Here is an 11,609-nt window from a genome sequence, read left to right as displayed (position 1 = left end):
TGCAATAGCATCAAAATTCGCCACAAACACAGCAATTTGTGCAGAGTAGAGCCAAAATGGATCCCAGATGCTTGCACAGACCCCAGGAAGATCACAACAGACCAGGAACCAGCCAGGAGGACCCACAAAAGACCCAGGACAGGGAGAAAAAGAAAAGAAAGTGTTGTTTCAGTGCAGAAGAACAGGAAATTCTGGCGAAAGAGGTGACGGAACACCAGCACCAACTGTTTGTCACCTCAAAGTTGCCAATCAGTAGGAGAGAGGCAATATGGCAACAAATTGTTGATAAGATTAACAGTGTGGCAGAAGTTAGGAAAACAGTCATCAAGTGCAAGAAACGCTGGCATGACTGCAAGCGCAGGACCAACGAAAAGATGGCCAGGATTAGGAAGGCAGCACTGCAGACTAGAGGTGGGAGTGCAGCACCACAGGAGTCCCTGGACCACATGGAGGAGATGGTTGCAGCCGTCATCCCTGAGGAGATCGTCACAGGGATTCAAGGACAGGACAGCGCAGACTACCAGGAGACAACGCACATGCAGGGTAAGTTGCATGGGGAATAAAAATGCACTAATTTTAACTGCAACCGGGGGGGTGGACATATCTACTACACAATGCATGTCAGCCATGATATTCAGGGAGTGGAATGGGTAAAGTGGCATGGCACAGGGGCATGGCCCGTACTGTGGAAACTTGGGGCACACCACTACACAAAACCAAAAACCTTTGCATGGGGGTATGCTGCCATACCAAGGATGTTGCAAAGGTTAAGCCAGGCCAGGAGGGCAGGGTACAACATAAAACTGGCAGCCCGACACGCGTCAGCCAGTATACTCCCTACATTAACTAGGGCCCAATTAACAACCTCTGGCCATACCTGCAAGTGGAATGTAACATTGACAACAGTTGCAACTACCACCTCTGCTGTGTGTACAGGTCAAGTAGCTAATGGCATTAACGTCCCCATGGATCAAACACACCCAAATTAGAGGGTTCAGGATGACAATGTTATCAATCCCCTGAAATCAAGACAAATGTTCCAATCATGTCAAATGTGATTGCCAAAAGTTGCCACAAACTACACCCATTGTCATGAACATTAGGAGGTACACAGCACTAATGTCATACCCATGCTGCATATGTCAGTGCCCACCCTGTGCCTGGGTCACTATAGCTCCAATGACACCATGCAACATCCCAAATGTCATACTGCTCAGACAACAGCATTGAGGGGGAGGACACATGTAACTGTTCACAGAAATAGACCAGCACAGTCAGAGGATGAAATAGGACACTGCTACGACTATCAGTGCAATCCAATGTACCACACTTTCCCCAACATCAGCAGTACACATTACCAATGCTGCATCCATATTGTGCTATAACAATGCTATACATAGTAAATGCTACATCTCAACTACATATAGGTGGATGTGAAAGATCAGAGACTGGGGCAGGTCCAGATTGTTATGTGTGGCGCTAGTGCCATCAGAGCACCCACAGCCAGTGAAATGTCTCACCATGAGAATGGAAGTAGACGGAGGGTTGAGTAGGACAAGAAGGTGGCAATTCACTATTTGGCCAGAACCAACACCTAGAGGATATGATGCTGACAAGTCCACTAACTGACCACAATACATGTGACATGCAGGTGGGGCATAGGCCTGGGAGAATGCCAATCTGAAAGACAGGAACAATGAACACGAACCAAGATCACAATGTGAATATAATCGGAAGGCAGGCATGTCACATTACAAAGCCCACAACACTGACACACTAATTGTACCATATCTCACTGCAGAGGACGATGGATCTCCTGTGGATATGCCTGTCCAGGATTACCCTGATGACATGGATGACTAGCTGACAAACATCAGCCAGCAGACCCTCCAAGAGGTCCTTGGAACCCTCCAGACCCCACCTTCAGTCACAAGGAGGAGCACAGAACTAGCAGCCATCACAGAGGACCCACCCACAACAGCAATTGTATGACCTGCCAGCTCCAACACAGCTGAGGACTCTGAGGACACTGGCACCAGCTTAGAGAGAACTGTAGTTGGAGTACAGCGGGAGCTGGCCAAGGAGGTGCGGGTGGGGATGGAAAATATGGCAGCCAGCCTAGAGGGGGTGGGTTCGTGCATGATGGTAACTGAAGAACAGGCAGCAGCTATGCAAGAGCGAACAACTATCTTGCAGGAAGTAGAAAAAAGGTTGAAGGAAATCAGCACAGCCGTAATACAGTTGACTCAACACCTACAACAGCAATCCTGTCAACGCGTGCACGAATGCAACATTGAACCCCTCAGGGCCGACCTGGCTGCCTACCACCGTAATGTGGCTGCTATTCTTAAGAACCAGCAGATCCTCCTTGCTGCAGTACTGCCCTTAAGACCCCGACAGGTAGCAGCTACCGGGATGTCTGACTACATGTCTTAAAACACTGACGTGTGTGTTGCCCCTTCACAACCACCACCACCAAGGGCAGACGAGACTACACACACATCAGAAGATGAAGATGTGGAACAGATCACCTTCACACGTAAGAGTACTTGGTAGCACTAGTCCCTGCCACATGGCCACATATTACTAAGGTCCTGTGCTTTGTAACATGCTAGTCTTGCAACAACTGTACTCAAGCACTATTCTGCAACCCACTGTTTATCTTGTCACCCTGCTAGGTGATTGTCTCTCACTAACTCATTGTCAAATCCTGTACCTCTGCACTGTCTGACACTTCACCCCAGCATGTCCAATGACATGCCCTTTTGCACATGTGTCTGATCACAAAGGAAGATGTCACAATAATGGACTCACAATCATGGACAATGTACATATAGCACTACAGCACTTTTAAAATGAATAGCACTTACACAACCACTTTGTCTCTGTGTAATGTGACACATCAACCGTGTGGTAGATCAATGATGTTTGCCTCCTGTCAATAATTATAGATTGTCAATACAATTGCCCTGAAATAATGTTGGCTGATAACTATACACAGTGGCCTGTATTGTACCATCATCTGACCTTCCTAAGGGTTAATTCTGAGGGAAATAGAAAGTATACAGTATAATGCTGTGTTGGACAGAATAATGCTTCCTCAAGGGATGTCTAAGCCAGAAAATACTGCCTTCAATTGTTGCTGAAAGTGAAAACATTTGTATGTGACATTTGCCCAAATTTAAACCTAACACACACCAACCTGCATGAAGGGATGTGTATGAGTTTCCATACAAATAAGTAACCATTCTCCACATTGTAACAATTGATATGTGTGAGTTATGTACACTACACTACAAGAGAGCATACTACCACTCACCTTATAAGGAATTGCCTAGACATCCGGCTGCAGGCAGACTTAACACAGTGTTCCCAATACCAATTCTGGTAGCACACTATGTGACGTTGAAAACATACATCACAAAATAAGTACACTTTGGGATCCATAGTAACCGTGAGTGGTGGGTGCAATGAATGGCTGAATCTTAGCTAAGTAGCTGTGGGGTAGCTGCCAATGTATCAGCTCAGTTGGGATCTGGTTGCAGCATGGGACACAAAAGCTAATACAAAAGAGACACTGTTCACTCATGGCAAGGCCCTGATCTACAAGCATTTGACACATACTGTAAAGGGTTACCTACATATTTATTAAAGAGTAAAAACAGAAGTTAAAACTAGGGGAAACACCTTACATAACCTAATCTACTCTAACTACACATTACCCACAACGGTCCCTAACTAACCTAAGCTAAACTTACTTATTACATTTACTGAAACGATCTAAACATCAACCCCCCAACTCCTTTATAAGATGGGACACATGGAGGACAAAAGATACTAACCTAAACACATACTATCCTATACTAAACAAATATATATTTTTCTTGTAAAAAAAATAAAATGTTTTTTTAGTTATTTTTTTATTTATTTTTAACACCAAAACCCCAACATTGCCAACACACATAATAAAAAACTGTAGAAATATTCCGAAATCCCCACCCCCCACCCACCACTACTAACTAAAGTAACAGCCTATACTAACCTAACACTAAACCCACTAAGTTTAAGAACCAGGAAAGAGGAGGGAGGGGAGGGAATCATGTCCGCGTTCATGCCTACAGGTTGGCCCTCCTCAGGGTTGACCTGTGCCACCTCCTGCTGCCGTCTGGTCATCTTTCGTAGGACACGGTCCATTTTCCTTTGCATCTCTGCAAAAGCTGCAGGGTCTCTGGATGCAGCAGGAGTGGTCTGGGTGCCAGCCGAGGAAGTATGGGCCCTTGTCGGTGCAGGTGGTGCTGCGACTGCTCCTGGAGCTGTTGCAGTTGATGGTCCCGCAAAGGTCCCAGCTGCTGTTGGTGCCACCTGGCTGGTAGTGGTGGTGCTGGTGGTGGTGGCTGTGTTAGACATGGGGGGTCCCCCTTGTGCAAATGCCCACCATGCTCCGGAGGCTCTTTCATGGCGATATCTTCTTGCCATGTTGCGGTACCCAGACTCAACATCAAGAATGTGGCGGTATTACATTGCCCGGCCTTGAAACTCCTGAAACTGGATGGGAGTCATATTTGCAGCTGTGGGTTCAAATAGAAACCCAAACATTAGGTACTGCATTGTGTGAAATGGCTCAAGAAGTAAATCAGACATTACATCTAATGTATCTGTAACAGCCAATATCATCATACAGATCACTGACAGTCCCTGAGGAAGTACATGGCAAGCCAGTCTGCAAATGTCCTATCATCAAGTAGCACATCCAAACCCTACAAGATGGGTGACAACTGGAATTAATTTGGCATCACAGTTCTGCCAGTTGTCAGGTAAAAATCATGCTGCATATCCTCCACCACTGCCAGGCCAACACATTTCTATGTACTGGATGGCAATCTAGGGCCACAAGATCTGTGAGTTGTAAATGGACTTGCCAGTATAGAAAGCATGTGCTAATCATGAGTGGGTACCTAGGATTGGACAAGTGATTTACTGATTTACATGTCTGTGTACCAAACTTGGATCATCAGTCCTAGGTACACTATTCCCAACTCTACGCCTGTGCCTGAGGGGGGGTAGACAATCAACTAATAATTTCTAACAACAAGGACACCCAGGAAGCTATGGAAAGCTGTACATGGGTTTGGCCAGCACACCACAGGTAAGGAGGAACTCCAAATAGGATACACACAAACCTTGGACAATCCCATCAACACTTATCTTTGGAAATGCATACCTTTGTCCACATCAGTTACTACCATTAAGCCACGACTTACAACAAACAGATAGATGCAAGCACACCTCTGGCCATGAGCTTCATACACACCTAGGCCATTGTACTCAAGTGCCTCATGCTCGTAGCACTACATGTGGAGCTACATGCAGCTAGGAAGTTTAACATACAGTCAAACATGTCCATTAGTGAATAGGGAAGCTGAAGTCTGTGGTTAACACTTTGGCATCCCTATTCTGGGAGAATCAGGGTCTGACTGGCTGACTAATTCACTAAGATAGGCAACTGCCACTTTTTCAGATTCAAGTTTTATCCACATGACTCATCCCTATTCACATTGCCGTGCTTACAGGACTGACCTAGAATCCCAAATTATGACAATACGATAAGGATCGGTCAACTCAAACATGGTGATAAAATGATCTTCCACTCATGGAACAAAACAAATGATTGACCAGCGCATCACACCTTGCTATGGGTCCAACACACAGGAGTCAATCACACATCATCAGCTAACACAACACAGAAACTATCAACACTTAGTAGAGATGTCTGGGTCCGCAAATTGAGCCACCTCTCCAATAGTGTAGGATGCCGGTCCACCTGTAAGGCATGGAAGGTAGTTAAAAAAACAAATACTATGTGTAATGTGAACTCAGAAAGTAAAGCCTCTCAGACATGATGATACTGCATCCTACATACCACAGCAAACATGTACAGATCCGGGGACTCCAGTGAGAGATACACACATATCTGCACACATGCAGTGGCCCTAACTATCATGTTGTGGCAAACATGCTCTTTCATTAGTGAGCAGACAAAATCATGGAGTGCATTCCTCTCATCATGTGTATACATGAGAGACATACAAAGTCACTTTCCATGAGGACTGCAATATCAGTCACCCAGACATTGTGACTAAGACCAATTTTAGATGCACAGGTACAATGTACAGAGGGCCAGGGACAGTTGTTACCCCTCAATTTGGATCGTTTTCTTCAATTGATGTGCCACAGCTATGGTGAGTTGCACCAACCAGAGAGATATGAACCCATGTGCCTACCTTTTGCCAGCCATCCTAATTGAAATGTGGCACTACAAACTCCAAATATCAGTCTAAGATGTTAGCTGAGCGCAGCTATAACTTGTTCAGACATGTATCCGAACAAAATGGAGGGACACAATATTTATGACATTTTTTGGGATTTCCATGATCTGGTTCCTGACACACTCACCGACCACACGTGAAACATATGTTTGTGCCACATTCCCATCATCAATTAACGTGAAGGCTGCACTAATAGTCTGGTTACTGTTGTGTTTATAAAGTTAGTGTAGCTGTTGCGTCAACAAATGACGGTAATGTGTCAGAAATTTCTACACCTCACAGACAACTGTGGCCCATATCTAAACATATTTTGCACCACATTTGTGTTGCTGTTTGACACAAATGCAGCACAAACTTACTACATACAATTATATTTAGTAAGTTTGCGCCGCTCTTGCTTCAAAACATCTCACAATTGCGGTGCTAACAAAGTAGAAATATGGCCCTGTATGTTTCACTAGCATTCCACATGTTCAAAAACATTGCCGGCAGATTATGAAAAAATCAGCTACTGTCACTACAGAGCATTTAAACGTGCACATTACCCTGATTTGTACTCACCAATAGGGCCACCAATCACAATGTCCAGGTGGTCCAGCAGATCTTGCTCCCTGGATACAAGGTCAGCCCAGCGGTGCTTCAGCTGGTGGTCATTTTGTGGTGTGTTATATATCTTCTGGAGATGGTGCAACACCTTTGCCCACCGGAGCCTCCTTGCCTCTGTGTGATAACCTTGGATCACACAACCACCTGCCTCAATCATCTGGGGTAGGAAATGGCACACCAGCCAAATGAACCCACCCAGCTCCTCCTCTCTCATCCTGCCCAGACGAGGCCTACCCTACATTATGTGAGAAAAAATAAAGAGGGAATAAATGGGAAAAAAGGAGAATAGAGAGAAAATAGGACAGGAAAAATGCAGAAAAAACAACAAATACAGCCCACCTATACCCAAACTACCACTACCCACAACAGACTCCCAACACAACAAAGACAAATGTTGACAACACAAATGACCACAAAAACACTCAGACAGGATACCACAGACAGTTATGAAACACATAAAGACAATTTAAAGACCACACTGGAGACAAAATCACAAAATGAACAGAGAGACAATTCTAGACACAGCCACACAGTCAGGAAATATCACAGACTGCAAACTGAAAGTGAAAGTACACCCACTGTATCAATTCTGTAAACAGGATATCCTATTACATCACTTCCTGCCTCAAATGCGTTGCGTTTTTATTGTTATGCGTCAAAATATTATGACGCTTACAGTCTGTGTGTCATTTTTTTTTTTACGCACATGAGTAGATTGAACCCCGCATCCATGTGGTTCAAAAATGTTTCCAACTTAACCAATTTCCGGGGGTACAGTGTGGGAAATACCGCTCAGGGCCAATGGATGTTTCAGGGCATTGTGCGTCATATTTCTAAGCATAAGCGTAATTTTTAGACGCATGTGTGGCATTTTTTGAGGCATATGCGTCAAAATTTCTGACATAATCTGGGTTTGGGTCATTTTCCCATTTAAATGGTACATGACAGTTGTGACAATACAGAGATAGGCTGATTGCACCCACTTTGGGCATCACGGTGTATGGGCACATGTGACAGATCATACTACTGCGGACCATGATCCGCTAATTGGTGTACAGGATTTTCACTCTTCACTGACTCAATAGATGGCCAGCCATGTGGCCTATAAATATGTATTACCCAATTTGGGCATGTTTGGCGTCAAGAGAGGATAGCAAGGCAACACACATAAGTACAATAAGTCAATGCCTATGGGTCAATGTGTGTGATTTGGCTACTACTATTGTTGTTGACCCACTGTGTGACCGTCACAAGATGCATTGTAGCAAATATGCTTGTATGCATGTGGGGTCATTGTGTCCAACCCTCAGATGCAAGTCAGTGTGGAAATGAGAGAGGACATGTGTTAGTCATACATGGAGCAACAACTCCTGTGTGCACTTTATAGTTTTTTTGTAACATAAACACCACAAATGACAAAGCATGCACTGGATAGATAGCAGACGGTTGTTCATGTCAATGGTCCAAAACTTGGCCATCACATGTCCTGGAATGTTGGATGCTACTTCCTAGGCACTTGTTTGTTGAGCCACCATGAGTCAGGCATGGGTACATACTATGTGGGTACTGTGTTAGTGACACGGAGACCCAAAGATAACCCACATTTGAATTGTTACACCACAGTTGAGGTCATATAACTGAGCCATGTCTCTCCTGTGGCAGTGGAGGACCAGTAGACCAAGCAGCACGTGTTCACATATTTCCAGTGGTCAAATGCACAGAGGTGTCTTGTTCATGTGTGTGGGGCAATGTTTCGCCTTTATAATTATTGGGATCTATGTTGTCACAGTTACGTGCAGGTCTAGTCATGAGTCTGTGGTGCCATTTCCTGTATCTATGAAGTATCCTTTGCAAATCTATAGAAGTAAAGCCAATGAAGATTTGAAAACACACATGGGGATGGTCCAACCCTGTCACTGCAGACATGTTATGAGACTGTCAACAGGGCCACCTTGGTGTGCTGATACAGTTAATATCTCAGGATTATTGTACCAGCAGGTGTCATCACAACATTTGTACACAGGTTGGCCTCTAAAATTCCCACTGCATCTGGGAACATAATTGCCTCTGTGCTGATTAATCTCACGGCCATTCACCATGCACGCCCCATCAATATGTTGGGAGCAATGTGAATCAGCGTGTGGACTGTCAGGGTCCTAACATGTGTAGACATTTCATGCACATTATCTGATGTTGTTTGTTGTGCTGGAGGCACCATACCCACTCCCTGCATACAGCCATGGTACACTGTCACAATTTATCACTCATGCATACATGAGACCCAGACAAGGGATAGTTCATGATTCGGGTATTTGGAGACAAGTTCTCACCCATGGTACGATAAATAAACTGATTATGCTATACATTATTTTGAGTATGCATTGTAGACCCACCTGACACAATACCCCAGGAGGAATATGAGGTTTGGGAAAGCAACTATGATACAAATGTAGCCACAAGGAACCTTTAGGGTAACGCAAAGACAGGAGCCAGTCAGGCTAACAGGATGCAGGGTCAATCAGGATCCAGACAGTTCACAAGGTAAATACACAGGGGTCAGACTGAGACTGGTCAAAGGAGGAACAAGACAGTTGAAATGGAAAACTGTGTTTGTCGTGTGTTTTGGTAGGTAAGACATTAACCCAAGGGCTGTGTTACACAGCTGATTTATACGGCAAGGCATAACAGTGTTATAGATAAAATGGCAGCTTCTATGCTGTTCCAAGCATCAGCAAGGGCGGTGCATGTTCAAATTGCTGGTCTCCATGGATGTGCTCACAGGTGTGTGCAGCATCATTCTCTCACAAGTCCTGTATGTGAGTTTCAAGTTCAAAGGGCCAACAGTACCTTTCACATGGGAATCACTGTACAAGTGATAACAGGTCTTAGAAACTACAAGCCAGTGCATTATTTAACGTGACGTCCATGCAGATAGAAGTGCAATGACTATGGCATACCATACTAAAGGGTGAAGCACACTGGGTTTAGATTGTGAGTCTGGGAGTGTGTAGAAGAGGGATTATCTGGGTACACATATTACCATTCCAGGGACCTCTGAAGATGGGTGGGGTGAGACCGGGAACATGGGTGTGTCAGGACTTAGGACATGGGCTGACATGTGCAGGGGATGTCATGTGAGCAATGTTTGTCATACCTGGGGCACTTGTGCTATGACTTTGCTGCTTATATGGAAATCTAGTCACCATAGTCCTTGCAAAGATAGGTGATGTAACAGTTATTGCTGTCAAGGGTCTGGTCATACATTCCTGTTACTAATGCAATAGCACATCCACTGTCTCATGTATGATGATTTTTTTTCCATTATTGACTGATGGTGTCTTAGTTGTGTGCCATATGCTGCAATGAACCATGTTGCCAACATGTATGTGTGAAACTGGTGTGGTCCTCTGCTATTGCCCTTCAAATGTGACATGTACAGGATATATGTCATTTACAGTGTAAGTGAATGTGGCTGTACATTCATATGCATCTAACTAGTTTCGCAAAGTTCTGTGTCCTAATCGGTATTTCAGCAATGCTCCATGAGGCTACACTCTGAATCTGATAGTTAGAGATAATGTTACGCAAAAATGATTTTCCAGACATTGATATGGTGAATAGTATAGGTGCTTATTTAAATATGGTTAGACAGTGGTGATGGGTGAGTAGGGTCAAAAGAAATGTTGTGCAATCTGTTGTCTCTGACGCAATCCTGCTGCTATGTTTGGATTTGTCCCCCTCATGTTGATGGTCAGCATCCTCCTCTTCCTCCTCTTCATACATTTGTGGGTCGGGTTCCTATAGGGGAATGTTCCTTCTTACACATATGTTGTGCAGGATGGCACAGGTCAAAATGATTGTGCACACCATTTCTGGTGATTATAGGAGGCTGCCTCCGGTGATATCGAGGCACCTGAATCTTGACTTCAGGATGCCAAAGGTCCTCTTGACTATGGTGCATGTCCTCCTATGTGCCTCATTATAGGCAAGCTCTGATGCAGTGCTTGGGTTGCCAAATGGTGTCATAATCCATGGCTGGATCCCATATCCCTGATCAGCTGAAAGAGAAAATGAGTGAGAACATGTTGATGTAGCATGCTCCATAAATATCACCTTGCATGGCAGTAGGTCTCTTGTGTTGTCTGTGGCTCACTGGTGTTTGTGTTATTGTGTCGATTGCTAGGCTTCTAGAATGTACCATCAGCATTGGGTTGTTTCCTTATCTGAACGGGTGTTTGGCTGTTGACCGGATGTCAGCAGTATTTTTGGAGAGTTGCAGTACAGTGTGTACTCCCTTGCATTGTGACTTGTGATACAGGTGTTCCTGTGTCTTAAATGGGGGTGAGATGATAGTTGCATACACAGAATCAATTCGACAGTGGTGGTAACATGGTTGCATCTATATACCCTGGACATCCCATACAATTTAACATATTCAATAGATTAATTTAAGCATCTGTGAGACCCTTTGATTTGGCAAGGTGACATTGTGCAAAACATCTCCCTACGTTGTGAGCACTGATGTGTTAACAATTGACTATACACTGGTTTCACATGTGTGACAAGTTCACTGCAGACCTATTTCTCTGCCCTTGCCAAATTGACTCAGATTGTTATGTGTTCCTATACTACTGAACATGTGCAGGTTCTGATGGCTAACTTGGTTGTGAGGTTGTC

The sequence above is a fragment of the Pleurodeles waltl genome, unplaced genomic scaffold, assembly GCF_031143425.1.
Source record: "Pleurodeles waltl isolate 20211129_DDA unplaced genomic scaffold, aPleWal1.hap1.20221129 scaffold_74, whole genome shotgun sequence".
Classification (NCBI taxonomy): domain Eukaryota; kingdom Metazoa; phylum Chordata; class Amphibia; order Caudata; family Salamandridae; genus Pleurodeles; species Pleurodeles waltl.
Note: the sequence above shows the minus strand (reverse complement) of the source record.